Source organism: Struthio camelus, chromosome 15 (genome assembly GCF_040807025.1).
Source record: "Struthio camelus isolate bStrCam1 chromosome 15, bStrCam1.hap1, whole genome shotgun sequence".
NCBI classification, from domain to species: domain Eukaryota; kingdom Metazoa; phylum Chordata; class Aves; order Struthioniformes; family Struthionidae; genus Struthio; species Struthio camelus.
This window is the reverse complement of record NC_090956.1, coordinates 20,340,786-20,355,191: the sequence shown is the minus strand read 5'-3', so window position 1 is coordinate 20,355,191 and position 14,406 is coordinate 20,340,786. Positions and strand designations below refer to the sequence as shown.

The 14,406-nt window shown below is 50.2% G+C and overlaps 1 non-coding gene across 1 annotated transcript; it reads right to left on the bottom strand.

Annotated features, from left to right (window-relative positions):
* Positions 1-8,544: 8,544 nt before the first annotated feature.
* TRNAL-CAA (transfer RNA leucine (anticodon CAA)) lies at positions 8,545-8,653 on the bottom strand. Its single transcript has 2 exons — positions 8,616-8,653; positions 8,545-8,590 (listed from the first exon to the last, which is right to left on the bottom strand). It is a non-coding gene; the product is annotated as a tRNA-Leu (tRNA).
* Positions 8,654-14,406: the final 5,753 nt, after the last annotated feature.

Below are 14,406 nucleotides of genomic sequence, written 5' to 3'. Positions count from 1 at the left end.
GAGAAGACACCTCCACGCAAAGGCCAGGAGCCAGCGCGATGGTACAGCTCCCCTGCCAGTAGCCGGAGGTGTCTGCTGGGTCAGGATAAGTGGCTGAGTGAGCAAACTTACAAATCCAATCCCCCACAAACATATTTGTCCTCTGTCTTGCATATAAATGACAGAGAGTTGTTTCAGCCAGCATGCATGTCTGTGAGTGCCACAGTGACTAGGAAGACCTCAGAGCCTTACCTCCACCCCCATCCGCTCAGACTTGATCCCTGAAGGAAGCTGGCTCAGCACTTCTCACATGAGTTCTATCCAGGAAAGTATTCTTGGAAGGGCATTAGGTTATTGGCTTAAAAGTTGCCTTGCAGCCATATAAACCCAAGCACAGCTGCCAGCTGCACTTCCCTGCCTCTCTGCTTCTGCTTTCAAGCCTTCGGCAGAAAACACCTTTGTATTCTCAGCCAGGAGCTCCCCAGATTCCTTTTCCCTCTGCCCATCATTTCTGTAATTACCATGTGCATAGGCCAGTTCCTGCCTTATCTCTCTCTCCCCATGCCTCTGCTCAGTTGTGTGCATTTGACTCCCATCTCCAGTGCTTAGGCAAGGACTCTAGCAAGCTTTGAGATACTCTTGTGTTCAGAGATATCAGACCCCAAAACCAGAGTCTGGGCACAATTTGGAAATCAGCCCCTATACATAGAGTTTGAAGGAAAGCCATGGCGCTGGAAACCCTCAGCTGCAGCTGGGGCCTCCATGCACCAAGCTCTAAGCAGAAGTGTAGGGGCAGTCTTGGGCCGGGAAAGCCTGCCAGCTCTACAGACAAAGACAGTGTTGTTTTCCCTCTTCAGCCCTACGGAGAGCCTGAACGGCTCACCAGAGGTCACTCAGGGAGAGCCAAGCAGGGAACCAGATCTCCCAGAGGCCAGGCGAGTGACTTACCCCCAGCCACCACCCTCTCAAGATGACTGTGCTCAGGACTGGCCCAACAGCTCTGTTAAAGAACCTGCTTTCAGCAAGGTTATTAAATGCATCACTTTTAACTGCCTTCCCCAGGACTGTGCCACTAGACCTTCACTTTCTCCTGGCCCAGGTCAAACCTCTCACTGTGGGAGGGAGGGCAGAAGGAGGTGGGTGGGAAGGAAATAGGTGGGAAAACCAGTGTAGTCCTAGCAAAAGTTAAGTTTCTCCTGACCCAAAGAAAGGAATCTGAGGAGCTGGCAGCCTGCAAAATCCTATCTCCTTTCTGACTAGGTGCCATGGGAGAAGGCTTTGACTGGGAAAAGTATCATCAAGGGAGAGAGGATGGTTAGCAGATAAGTCCCTCACCATCTTGTATTCTAGCCAGTCCATGTCCCTGCACTGCTGGGAGAATGTTTTCCGTGAGCTCTGTGGTTTGGAGACCTCACTTCCCATTAATGAGATGCTTCCTAGGTTGTAATTCGGACAAGTTGGCTTCAGTTAAGAGAAAATCAGAAGGAAAATCCTCCTAGTCCTTCCGGCTTCTGTAATTGAATGCAAATTGCTCCGTAAATATCTGCAGCCAAACACCCCTGCGGCCACAGAGCAGAGAAGGGAGTGCCTTGCTCCAGCCGGGATGGTTTCTACCACAGGGTGATTTTTCCCAGCACGCATGTTTGGCTCTTCATGACAAAGGCAGAGAGCTGGGGGGCACTTCCCCAACCAGCATCCTCACTTCACAGAGGCGATGACAGGGTGGACAACATATGTGCAGGAGGCTGTAATCCTCCCACTGCCCACTGCCACGCTTCCCTGCATGGCACCGACCCCATCCCCCCTTGCAGACAGGCCCATCTCTGGGGCAGGGGCTGCCTGGATAGTCCTTCCAGAGAAGGAATTGTTTTGAGGAAGAGACAAACAAGATAGCCCTGTCTGTGAGGGATGTTCTTCAGGAAAGAAAATGGCACGAGTTCTGGCTGTGCTGGGTAGAGGGAGAAAGTGAAGAAATTCTGGGCGGAGACAGCCACAACATTGCCCCTGGCTTATCTGACATGGGCTATTTCCTTCATGGGCGAAGGGGGGACCCCTATTTCTCCCTGGAGCCACTCTGGATAAAAGATCCACGGCAAATCTTAGGCACCCCTCTGCCCAGTGTCAGAGAAGTCTGTCAACAGCCCCCCGACCTGTATTTTGTGTTAGTAGCAGGGATGCCTCGTTGCAAGCAGGCAGCTGTCAGAGATGCTGCAGTTGCACCCAGCATCCAAGCATCAGGAATGCTACTTCTTCCCCGCTTCTGTGACCACCCGTCTTCCCTCTGAGGTGCAGGAAAATGGCTAGGCTGAGCTCCAGCCCTCCCTGCTTAGGTGAGAACAGGAACAGCACCAAGAGCAGCGCCAATGCCTTGGTCCTCACCCACAACCCATGGAGAAATGCCACTGCAACCTGCTCTGCTGGCCACCTGCAATGAAGCTTGAGGGGGAAACAGGCCTGTGGAACAGGAGGGATTACAGGGAGCTCAACAGGGCCATTTGTACTGAGGAAGAGCCCTGCCAGGGCTGACCAGGATGTGGGCACATCCAGGAGCTGTGGGGCGAGCAAGGGGTGGAAGGGAACGGGACACTAAGGGATATGCCCCATCACTGCCTCTTCAAGAGTCTTAGAGGGGAACCACTGCTAAGAAGAAACTTTTCAGGATATAACACCAAGCTCACTGGGTGCTATGAGACACAGCAGCTCTGGGCCCTGCTGAGGAGCTCAGCCTCCCAAACCTCCCAATCCTCCAAATTCCTCCCAAATCCTAACAGATCCTGAGAGAAAGGCAGTGCTCCCCAGCAGGCTGCTCTGTGGTATGGCCCTTGTGCCATACTGGAATAGCTGCCTGCAGGCTACATAAAAACATAGAGACACCAGCACGCCACCCCGCCACCCCACCCCACCCCCCCGGCTTGGTGTGCAGCGTGACACACATGCAACATGATGTGGAGATGTCACCAAGTCTTCAGCCTCACTCCAGCTGCCAGGCCGTCCCCCCATTGCTCAGCCCATCCTGTCCCATCAGTGGGAAGAAGTATCTCCAACAGCCCAGCATGACCCACTGGCACGATGTAAATACGGTATGTGTGCAAATGCAGTAAGCTGTGAACACCTCTGCGTATAGACACAGACGTATGTGATAAGATCCACGGATACACAAACACGCTCCCAGGAGACATTTAAGCAGGCAAGGGCAATGGTCCCAGATGCCCAGACTTGCTAACAGACAGATGCAAACATTGAGCAAGACAGCCAGAGCCCCGTGACATGTGCGTACACACAGTCAGACACATCCATATACAATACCTCATTAAACATGGGTAGTGTACAGTCTCAGATTAGGTCTGGCTGCGCTGTGGGCACTGGGCCAGGCTGGGATCAGGGTTCAAATTCAGCTTTGACAGTCCTGAAATCTTACGAGCTGTTCTCATGGGATCTTCATTGCCCTGGACTGTCAGATGGCACTGAGAAACACTTGGGCAACCCTGGGCTAGAACAGAGGACAAAATGCTAAAGTCCATCTAATCCTAAAAGCAAGTTCAGATTCAGTGACCCAAATTCAAAGCACTTTCCATGCACTGCAAAGGGGATTTCAGCCCAAGACACATCAGAGCGACCTTCTCCTCTCCACAGTGTCTGAGGATCCCCCCATGTATCAGACACATGTCAGGGCTGTGGAAAGGGCCTAGCTGATGGATTAGCAGCCCCTTCATGCTGCTTTGATGTGCTCTGAACACAAGGAGCCAGGAGTAGGGGAAAATTTTTCTGAATGATTGATTTCTTTCATTCTCACACGTGCATTTCCTCCCTGGCTGTAATCTGGGAATCTCTCTGACTGCTAATCACTTGTCAGAGTAACTGCAGTGAGTGCCCTGGCTGCCCCCAGACAGAGCCCAGCAATGCTGCAGGAAAGTGCTCTTGGGGAGCTGGAGCTCCTGAAACACTGCAGGCTCAAGGTCTCTCAGCTCAGCCAAATCCAGCAGGACCTCAGAGCAAGGGCAATGCATATCACCTTGCAGGGTTACATCCGGGTTCCTCTCCAGAAAGTGATAGGGCACATCTCTTTTGGTTGAGATGCTCTGCCTTATCAGGGGCTTTGCTGCCATCTCTCAGCGTGCTGAGGAAACACAGCAAGTGAGAAGAGACTCCCAACCTGGCCCTCAGTGATTATCTTGTAGCCTGGGAATAGCCTGCTCTGGCCCACCATCTCCCCTGAGCCTGCAGGCCACTACTGATGCAGCCACGGGGTGACCAGCATCTTCACAGGAGAGGGGTCCCCAGCAGGGATGGAGTTAAAAGGGACCCAGTTACCCATAACTTTTCAGAGGGGATGAATATGGAAGGATTTCCCAAAGCTAGGAAGCATACAGGACTGGTGGTGACCTTCACTCCAGCGTGCAACCTCTCACTTAAGCTGGGGCATTTGGAGCATTGAGGGGTGAGGCCTCCCTCCTCCTGAGGAAATAAAAATCCATACAGCCTTTCCGGAAAAAGTCTCTGCTACAGGCTTGTGATATTTTGCCAATTCTTTATAAATGCATCATTTCAAGAAATAACAAATTCTCTACTTGTCATTGCTCAGAAACAAAGCCTTCTGGCACCCAGCCATCAGCCAGGAGGCAGTAAAGACTCTCGGCTTCTCCCACCCCTTATCTCACTGCCTGGGCAGCAAGTTGCCTGTCAGTAGCTAAAATAATGTTCAAGATCTCCCTCCTTTCAAAGCTCTCTCCCTCACATCTGGATCAGTCTGAGTCAGTGCTGTTGCCTTGCAGGCTCCAACTCTGTGCCACCCATCTCCTGTCCCCACCTTGAGCCTTCCAGGGTTCCTCCTCGTTCCCACTCCTCACACATCACTTTTGCTCTATACTGGCATTACTTCATTTCCCACTCCCATCCAATACTCAAACTACGTACCTGAGACTCCTACACTTGGCCCTTCTTTCCAGTGCAACAAAGCTTCTCACCTCAAAATGGGAAAACTTCTGCACCATCTCAAGTCCAACATCTGGGAGAGGGATTACTTTTTGTGCTAAGTTTCTTACTTCATGAAAGGCTGGTGGTTGCTGTAGTGAAGATTAGGCTGAAGAGGTCAGGGATGGGCAATGAACTGATGTGGATGGCGCACAGTAACTTCTGATTGTGATGCTGCTCTTCTCATTCCCGTGTCTCTTCCACCGTGCAGGTCACCAAGCCTCTTTCTAAGAGCAAGTCATCCAAGTCCGCAGGCCAGTGAGATTGAGTTTAGGTCAAGGATTTCAATATGAAGTTCAACAAAGGCAAGTGCAGAGTCCTGCACCTAGGGAGATATATAACCCCATGCCCCAGTACAGGCTGGGGGTTGACCTGCTGGAAAGCAGCTCTGCAGAGAAGGACCTGGGAGTCCTGGTGGACAACAAGTTGAGCATGAGGCAGCAATGTGCCCTTGTGGCCAAGAAGGCCAATGGGATCCTGAGGTGTATTAGCAAGAATGTAGCCAGCAGGTGGAGGGAGGTGATCCTGCCCCTCTCCTCAGCCCTCGGGAGGCCACATCTGGAGTACTGTGTCCAGTTCTGGGCTCCCCAGTACAAGAGAGACATGGCACTACTGGAGAGAGTCTGTTTGGAGGGCTACAAAGAGGATGAGGGGACTTGAGCATCTCTCCTCTGAGGAAAGGCTGCGAGAGCTGGGCCTGTTCAGCCTGGGGAAGAGACGACTGAGAGGGGATCTCATCAATGTGTACCAGTATCTGAAGGTGGGGGTGTCGAGAGGATGGGGCCAGCCTCTTCTCCGTGGTGCCCAGCAACAGGACAAGAGGCAACGGGCACAAACTGAAGCACAGGAAGTTCCATCTGAACCTGAGGAGAAACTTCTTGACTGCGAGGGTGACGGAGCACCGGAACAGGTTGCCCAGAGAGGTGGTAGAGTCTCCTTCCCTGGAGATATTCAAAACCCGCCTGGATGTGATCCTGGGCAATGTGTTGGACTGGAGGATCTCCAGAAGTCCCTTCCAACCTTGGCCATTCTGTGATTCTGTTATTCTGTGAACCTGGAGCACAATAACATTGGCTCTGGTGTGTGAGGACAGGCAGGTCTGGGCCCCTCCTTGGTAGCTAGCTCTTCAAGACAGATGTGACCACCTTGCTAGGTGCTCACAGATGGGGTCCCATCTCAGATGAGATCTTTGAGACTCTCTTTGTGCCAATTTTGATAAAAGCCTGAGCCCCTGGGATACTTTGCACCTGCAAGTCTCTGGGCTCCAGGGCTTGCTGCTGGCTCTGCTCTTCAGGGCGGTCCATCTTCTCCCTCAGAGCCATCCAGAGCTCCTCTGATTCCTCCCTGATTACAGCAGGTCTTTAGCCTTGCTGGCTTGCTGCAGCTCTTATGGTCTTTGTCAATGACACGTTCAGTAGCTCTGTGGCCATCATGCAATCTGACATGTTTTCTTTGCCTTGAAATTTTGAGAAATTTATTTGTTTCTTCGTTCAGGAAGGAGAGACAAAGGTCATCCCTCACTAGCAATTCATTAAAGCTAAACAATGGAAAGAACAGCAAAAGGGGTTTAGTCACTGGCTCTGAGATTGGCTTCTTTAGCCATGTGTAACGCTTCTTTTTGTCAACGCAAGAGAGGGGTGGCCCTCGAGATGGTGGCATTGTAGGAGAGCCCTCCCACAAACCAGTTCAAGGCATTGCTGGAGGACCTCAGTGTGTGTTAGGGTTTTTGTTTGTTTGTTTGTTTTGTGTGTGCGTGTGTGTGTGTGTGTGTGTGTGAGTGAGTGCACATGCAACTTGCATTACAGAAGGAACTGGATTCTTAGCTCTACTGTTTAAAAAAAAAAAGTATTTTATGAAAATTTTCTCTATCCTCCCCCTCGAGCTTCCTGGCTTTGACCAGTTCTCTTTTCTTCATGTGGGAGGCAGCTGCATTTGTCTCAATAATTGTATTTCAGTGGGCCCACATTTTCCCTAGTCTTCCTTTTGCTATTGATGTATTTGAAGAAGCCCTCTTGTTGTCCTTGACATCCCTTGCCAGATTTAATTCCAAATGGGCCTTAGCCTTCCTTGTTGCATCCCTGCAGACTCTGACAATAGCCCTATATTCCTCCCAAGTGGCCTGTCCCCTTTTCCACATTCTGTACACTTCCTTCTTCTGTTGGAGTTTGGCCAGGAGTTCCTTGCTCATCCATGCAGGTCTCCCGCCCGCTTTGCTGGATTTCTTACTCAGAGGGATGCACGTGTCTTGAGCCTGGCGGAGGTGATGCTTGGCTATTAACCAGCTTTCTTGGACCCCTCTTCCTTCTAGGGCCCTGCCCCATGAGATTCCCCTAAGTAGGTCCCTGAAGAGGCCCAAGTCAGCTCTCCTGAAGTCCAGCGTTGCAATCCTACTCATTGCCCTGCTCCCTCCTCCTCGGATCCTGAACTCCACCATCTCATGGTCGCTGCAGCCAAGGCTGCCCCCAACCTTCCCATCTCCCACTAGACCTTCTTTGTTTGTTAGTACAAGGTCTAGCATTGCACCTCTCCTCGTTGGCGTCTCCACCACCTGGGTCAAGAAATCATCATCAATCCTCTGCAGGAACCTCTTTGACTGTTTGTGCCTAGCTGTGCTGTCTTCCCAGCAGATGTCAGGGTGGTTGAAATCTCCCGGGAGAACCAGGGCCTGTGATCGTGAGGCTACTTCCAGCAGCCTGTAGAAGGCCTCATCGACAACTTCCTCTTCCTGATCAGGTGGCCTGTAGTAGACCCCCACAACAGTGTAACCCATGTTAGCCTGCCCTTTGATCCTTACCCATAGGCTCTCAACTTGCTCTTCATCCACCCCGAGGCAGAGCTCCACACGTTCTAGTTGCTCCCTCACCTAAAGAGCAACTCCACTACCTCACCTTCCTGGCCTATCTTTTCTAAAAAGCACCTAGCCGTCCATGACAGCATCCCAGTCATGTGAGCTATCCCACCATGTCTCTGTCACTGCAACGAAATCATGGTCCTGCAACCACAAACAGATCTCTAATTTTTCCTGTTTATTCCCCATGCTGCACGCATTGGTGTACAGGCATTTCAGAGAGCCAATCGAGCATGCAGGCTTCTCAGGAGAGGTGCAAGAGGATCCTCCATAGCCATGTTCCATGCCGTCTCCCCTGGCTGCATGCACCCGCTGGAGACCTCCTGACTTGAGCGGTGTTTTACTGACTCCCCTGCCACTATACCACTCCCCTTCCCCCATCTTGCCTAGTTTAAAGCCCTCCTTACCAGGCTGGCCAACCTGTTGGCAAAGACATGCGTGCCCTGCTTCATGAGGTGGATCCCATCTCTCTCCATCAGCTGTCGATCTTCAAATAGGGTTCCATGGTCATAGAAACCAAAACCCTGCTGCCAACACCAGCAGCACAGCCAGTTGTTAACATGGAAAATTCATCTACTCCTCCTCCCGTCCTTTCCCCTCACAGGCAAGATTGAGGAGAAAATGACCTGGGCTCCCAGACCCTTGACCACCATTCCCAGAGCTCTGAAGTCCTGTTTGATGGTATCCGATTTGCCCTTTGTGTCATTAGTGCCCGCATGGAAGAGCAGCAGAAGGTAAAAAGGCTCTGTCAGGAGTGGGATTTGAACCCACGTCTCCACACGGAGACCAGAAGACCCAGCTGCAGGGAAGGCAGAGCCTTGAGTCTGGCGCCTTAGACCACTCGGCCATCCTGACAAGGTTCCCAGAGTCCTTCTCAGCAATCCATGTCTCCAGCATCCTCTCTTCCCCTCACACATCACATTCCTCAGGTACAGCAGGAAAGGCTATGGGACCTTGTTGCCCCACTGGCAGAGGGAAGCCCAAGTGGTATGGCTAGGCCCCTTCCCTCCCTCTGTGCTTCCTGCCAGTCACAGGGATAAGGCAAAATCATTAAATGCTGAGGTCAGGGCAGACCTAAATATGCATTTAGGCATATAGACAGCCTAGATTTATCCTGCTTAACTTTAAAATCTCTGCAGTTAATAGATGAAGACAGGCAGCTCCTGGGGAAATCTCTGACCTTTAGCAGACCAAATGGCCCTCTGAAGGTGCCTTATTGACTACAGAGGGGCTACTGCTCCTAATTTTGCCACCTTGGCAGCCATGCAGCCATGTGGCATGTGGGCCAAGTTGCCAGCCAGGAGAGGAGAGGCTCTTACCCATTCTCTGGAAACCCAAGATCTCCTCCTCTTCCTGTGAGGTGAGACCTTTCATTTCTCTGTGAGAATCTGGGAGTACAGCCACTGCTGTACTCAGTCTTTCCCTTTTTTTTTTAGCATTTCTTCAGCATCCAGGTGAATTTTCTGAGATGAAGAAAGCTATCCTTCAGGATCCTTCAGGATCCTTAAGGTCATCAGAGAAGAGACTGAGGGAAAAGCCTGCTGCCTCAGTCAACAGACATGTCACTGGGCTGGAGCATGGAGGAGAGGAGAACAGAATGAGTGCATCTATGGGTCAGAAGGACCAAGCTAGGATGACACTACAGGTGTCTAGCCCAGCACTCCTACCACTGGCCAAGACCAGAAGATTCAAGAGGAACTCAGGGGAGCAGATGAGACCAGGAAGATATTACCTCAGAGTCAGTTGCACCAGCTGGAGTTAAAGTCCACAGTGTGCACCACTATTTCAGTTCCAGGATAACAGCTCTGAAGCACAAAGTCTTCTGCTCACCCAGAGAGACCAGCAATGTGCCTGTGACTTCTCCTTCCTGCATCAGCTAGCCAGGGCTATCACTTCACCCAACATTTGTCCCCATGGCTGATTTGTCCTACACCTGCCCTGACTGCTGCTTTTGGGGCTCCAGTGAAGGTGGACACAGCAGCAGTCAGACCCAGCAGTGGCTGGTTTATTTTCAAACTCTCCCCATGGCAGCTCTGAGTGTTCAAGGGCAGAGATATTCCTAACAGTGTGGTTGTGCACTTGCCTGAGATACCTGTGTCATTTGAGGTCTCCATCCATGGCCCCATCATCTCTAGGCTTTAGAGAAGATGAAAGTTTTTGCTCTGATACTTTCTACTTTTCAGCAACTCCTTAGCGTGTGGCATTCCCTTTCTTTATTTCGTTCTCAGTGCTGGAGTTAACCTTCTTGCTTCCCAGCTGCCTAGATGAAAGCACTGTACATCTCTTGGTTTGTCTACAGCATCCACTCCGCTGAGCATCTAGGGCCTCACATCCACTTTGCTCTGCCTTGTCTGGTTGCAGTAAAGGCAAGCTGCTGCTCATGGACAATCATGCTGCCTTGTGGCTTTACAAGTATTAACATTGCAGCCTTTGAGCTGTGGGCACATGAACATTGACTTGTTCCCTTTCCTTACATGTTTCTTTACTTAGGAGCTGCTTTTCCATGAATTTTGGAGCTCTTGTGGAATGTTTAAGCCACTGCTATTTGTGTGCAGAAGCACAAATTCCATCAATGGCTGGTGAAAAGAGTAGGAGGACCTTCTCCCCATCTTCTCGGCTCATGATGACAGCAGTCACCTCTTTCTCTCCCTCCCTTTGAAACAACTTTTTTGCTGAGGCCTGTCATTCCAAAAGACATCCACCTGCACAAAGACAGTGGTTTACCCTTTCATTCTCACACAGAACCACCTTTTCCTCTGCCCTGGCCCCATGCAATATACACTGTGCCCAGAGTTAAGCCCCCCCCCAACCTACTCCCCCTGTCCTTTTCTCTCATACATAGGCACAGCCCCATTTTTCTTCAGCTGAACAAATCCCCTTTAAGTATACCTTTGCTCTGTCTATACCAGTGTTCACTCTGCTATTCCATAGTTGTGATCAATTTCTTCATGTAGCCAAACAGGGACATTCTTTCCTAGCATGCACTCAAGGACCACAACACATTAACCAGATAGGCTACCCAGATGCAGGATTCTTGCCTTCTCACATCACACTCAAATCCCAGAAGATCTCCACATTAATGCCTACAACCAATCATTTGCACACACATGCACAGGTCGCTTGGCATTCTTTCACTCATCTGTCAAATGCTCCAGGAGCAATTCTGCGTTGTCTCAAAACATAGGGGCAACCTCATCAACTGTTCAGACCTCCCTGGGATCCTGCAAGGGACTGGGGCAGGAGAAGAAACTCTCCAACCACCTGCTGCAGCTGGTGACCATAGGATGGTATGGGGGAGGGGAGGGCAGCAGAAGAGTTGGGGTGGCGGTGTTGCATGTCACCAACTCTGTACCAGCTGGGGCAGAACCAGTCTTGGGAGAAACGAGAGACTGCTCTAAGCAGTGGTGGAGTCATTCCGCCTGTTCTGAGCAAGAACAAGGAGTTGGAAGAAGTGACGTGGGAGTTTTCAATTCAAGGACACTCCTTCCCTGCTCAGTGTTTGGGTCTGGAAAGCGCTTGGAAAGTGAAAGGAGTTGACACTTTTGCTGGCAGTGGAGTTCAGCAGGGGTCAGGGCTAATCCAAGCAGAGCCGACAGAAGGGGAGGGAAGTGATGGAGCGAGTCAAGCGTTGATGCACTGAGAGGTAAAAGCTATGTCAGACGCTCCCAGGAGGGAGGAAACGAATGTATAATCAAAACAAAACCGGCTGGAGCTCATGTGGTTGATGATGGGTCTACAGAGGGCTCTGATTTTACATTCAGCTGCTGCAGGTAGCATGGAGCGAGAGTAGGGCTCGGGGTGCTGCTATCACAGGCCGCAGTGCATGCCTGCACGTTGGAAGGAGAGGGGCTAGTTTGATTCACCCACGTTCCAGGCAAGCAGGTGTCCATCTTGCCTCAAAAATGTCAAGATGCCAGTAGTCTACAGATCAGCTTGTAGGTGCTCTAGAATTATCTTAGGTCCTATCTCCAGGTAGGACAGGGATGGTCATGTAGGAGCTCAGCCTGACAGACACCCTGTGAATCAACATTAGGACTGCTGTGACATCCAAGAAACACTGCTGGTCCCCTGGCCCTCTGTTTGCCCATAGCTCCAGTCCTTAAAACTGTAGACTCACAGGGTCACCAAGAAAACTCACCACCACAGAAGGAGCAGAGACCAGGAGAAACTCAACAAAAAATGATCTGTAGCTCTCCAGGCAGCCCTCTCACCTGCCACCTGTGCTGCATAGCTCCTGTCCTGGCTCAAGACAGCCTTGTAGTAGTCCCGCTGGGGTACTGGAGGCACCAGGTATGGCACAGGAGAAGCTTTCCTTGAGCTGATCCTCCTGGCATTTAGAGAGAGCATCAAGCCCAGGACTGCTGGAGTGCACAAGGGACTGGATCACCAAAGGAGCTGGCCATTCTCTGTAAAAATCTTTCAGCTTTAGCTTGCAGGTTGAGTCTAGCTGTAGCACAGTTACTACTGGAGTCTAGACCTAGAGATCGCAAGGTGAGCAGATTCAACGGTCTTTGTTTGGATAGGCATCAGTAGGTCATGCTGGAAGCTTCTGCAGAGATATCATTCTGTATTTAAGTCAGCAGAAAATCTGGGACACCACACAAGCGCAGAGAACCAGAACTGATCTAGAACAAGGATGAGATCTTTGCCTGCTGAATTGTGATTGACTTGATATTAAGTGTTAGGCACAAGTCCAAATCATATGATCCTAAGCAGCGTGTGATAATAAAATCAGCACCAGACAGCAGAGTCCATTTGTTTTATATCAAGGGGATTACCAAGTTTTTTATAGGTTTGCTAACAAACAGTGGGATATTTGTGTGGACTTGTTTGGGCCAAATCTCAGAATGCAGAGGTCTTCCTGCAGCTGTGACACCAGCAATTGGGGTAGCTGAGTTAATCAGCTTTTTCTTTTCTTGTGTTCATCTACATATTTGGGGTAGAGGGACCAAAAAAAAAAATCTAAATTTCTCCTCTAAAGATATCTAAAATGCAGGGTTTGCTAGTGATTTTGATTTTTTTCCCAGGGGATTAAAAGTATTCCTTTCAAAAAAAGAGATATACATAACAGAAATTGATGTTAAGGACATACAGGTACAGAAAGGCACACCCATTCCACCAACCAGCCTTGTCACAGCTCTGGGGAAATCCCACTCCTGGGACACTGCAGTGTTGGAATAAACATTCCTTATATAGCTGCCTAGCCCTGACCCATTCATTTAGCTAGTCCTCAGCCTTGAACCAGGCACTGAAAAATCTTAAGAGAACATCAGCAACATCCGTTCATGGGGCTGGAAAAAATCTTGCACGCACAAACAGTCTGGGACATTTCAGTTTCTTTTTCTATGCCTTCTGTCTTTAGGGTTCTGACTCTTTAAATTTCTGAATCTTTAGGCCATGCTTGAATCACACTTTCAGTTTTTTTCCATGACTGCAAGAGCTAGAATCTTTCTTTTCCTTGCTAAAAAAGAACAAAAAGCATAGTGAAAGTCTCCTCAAAGACCAAGACTCCAAGAGCTTGGCCCTTAGGAGAAATTTCCTGTAGCACATAACTCCGGAAGGATGATCTGGCACAGCTACAGTGCAAAACCATAGCATCCAGCTGCCTAATGGATTATCCTTCTGGTCAACACCAGTGTCCCTCAGCAGGATGCATCTCCTGCACAAAGAGCACCAAGGGCTATCGGAGTTGTGACACTGTCCTTTAAGTACTTTCCCCCTGCTGACATCTCAAATGCCATCCGTAAAGCTGGAATGAGATGCACTATTGATAGCTACATTGTCCCAGAGCAGACACACATGGCTGGTTAGGGACTGGATGAAGCAGCAGACTGGCAGCAAGTGATAAAGCTTTTTAATCACTCTTCTTCCATCCAAAGCTCTCCTAGTTTCTGAATCACCACTATTTCTGAGTTCCACTCTGCAACCTTGCCCTCCTAGTACCCCACAGGAAGATAAGCATGATTATGTCCATTTTATAGTCAGGGACTGAAGGTAAAGCAAAACTGAACCGCATAACTGACCAAAGGTATGGTGTAGTCTGGAATCTGATCTCAGATTTCTGAGGCATGGACCAGGGACCTTAGCACCAATGCCAGCCTGCCCTGTAAGGAGCCGTGACCCAAGGTCAGTGGAAGCTGATGGCCAGCTGACAGTTTGGCTTTCATGAAGCTGGAGTAGGAACAACTGAGAGGAATAAGTCTGGAACCAAGTTCCTGCAATGAAAAGACACACAGAAACACATACATAAAACAGCCACTGCAAATAAGTCTGATGGCCCCTGAGTACATCTGTGACATGCAGACAGCAAATCCATCTCTCATCTTCAGAGACGTTTGCTGAGTGAAAACATATCGTGTGGACAAGCTACCACAAAGGGCTCTCTCTGAGATGTCTCAGCTCTCTGCAGTCCCAAGGCCTCAGATTTGCCTTCCTTCTCCACCAGCCCCCACAGGTAGCCACTATGTTCCCATAGCCTCCTCTCTAGTCAGTGAAAGCCACTGGGGCCCCAGGGCACAATCTGGAAGAGTAGTTCTCCTCTAGTTTCCTTTCCCCATGTTGGTCCTGTGATGGAGAAGGGGCATTTGCACCCCAGTCATGCTGCCAGA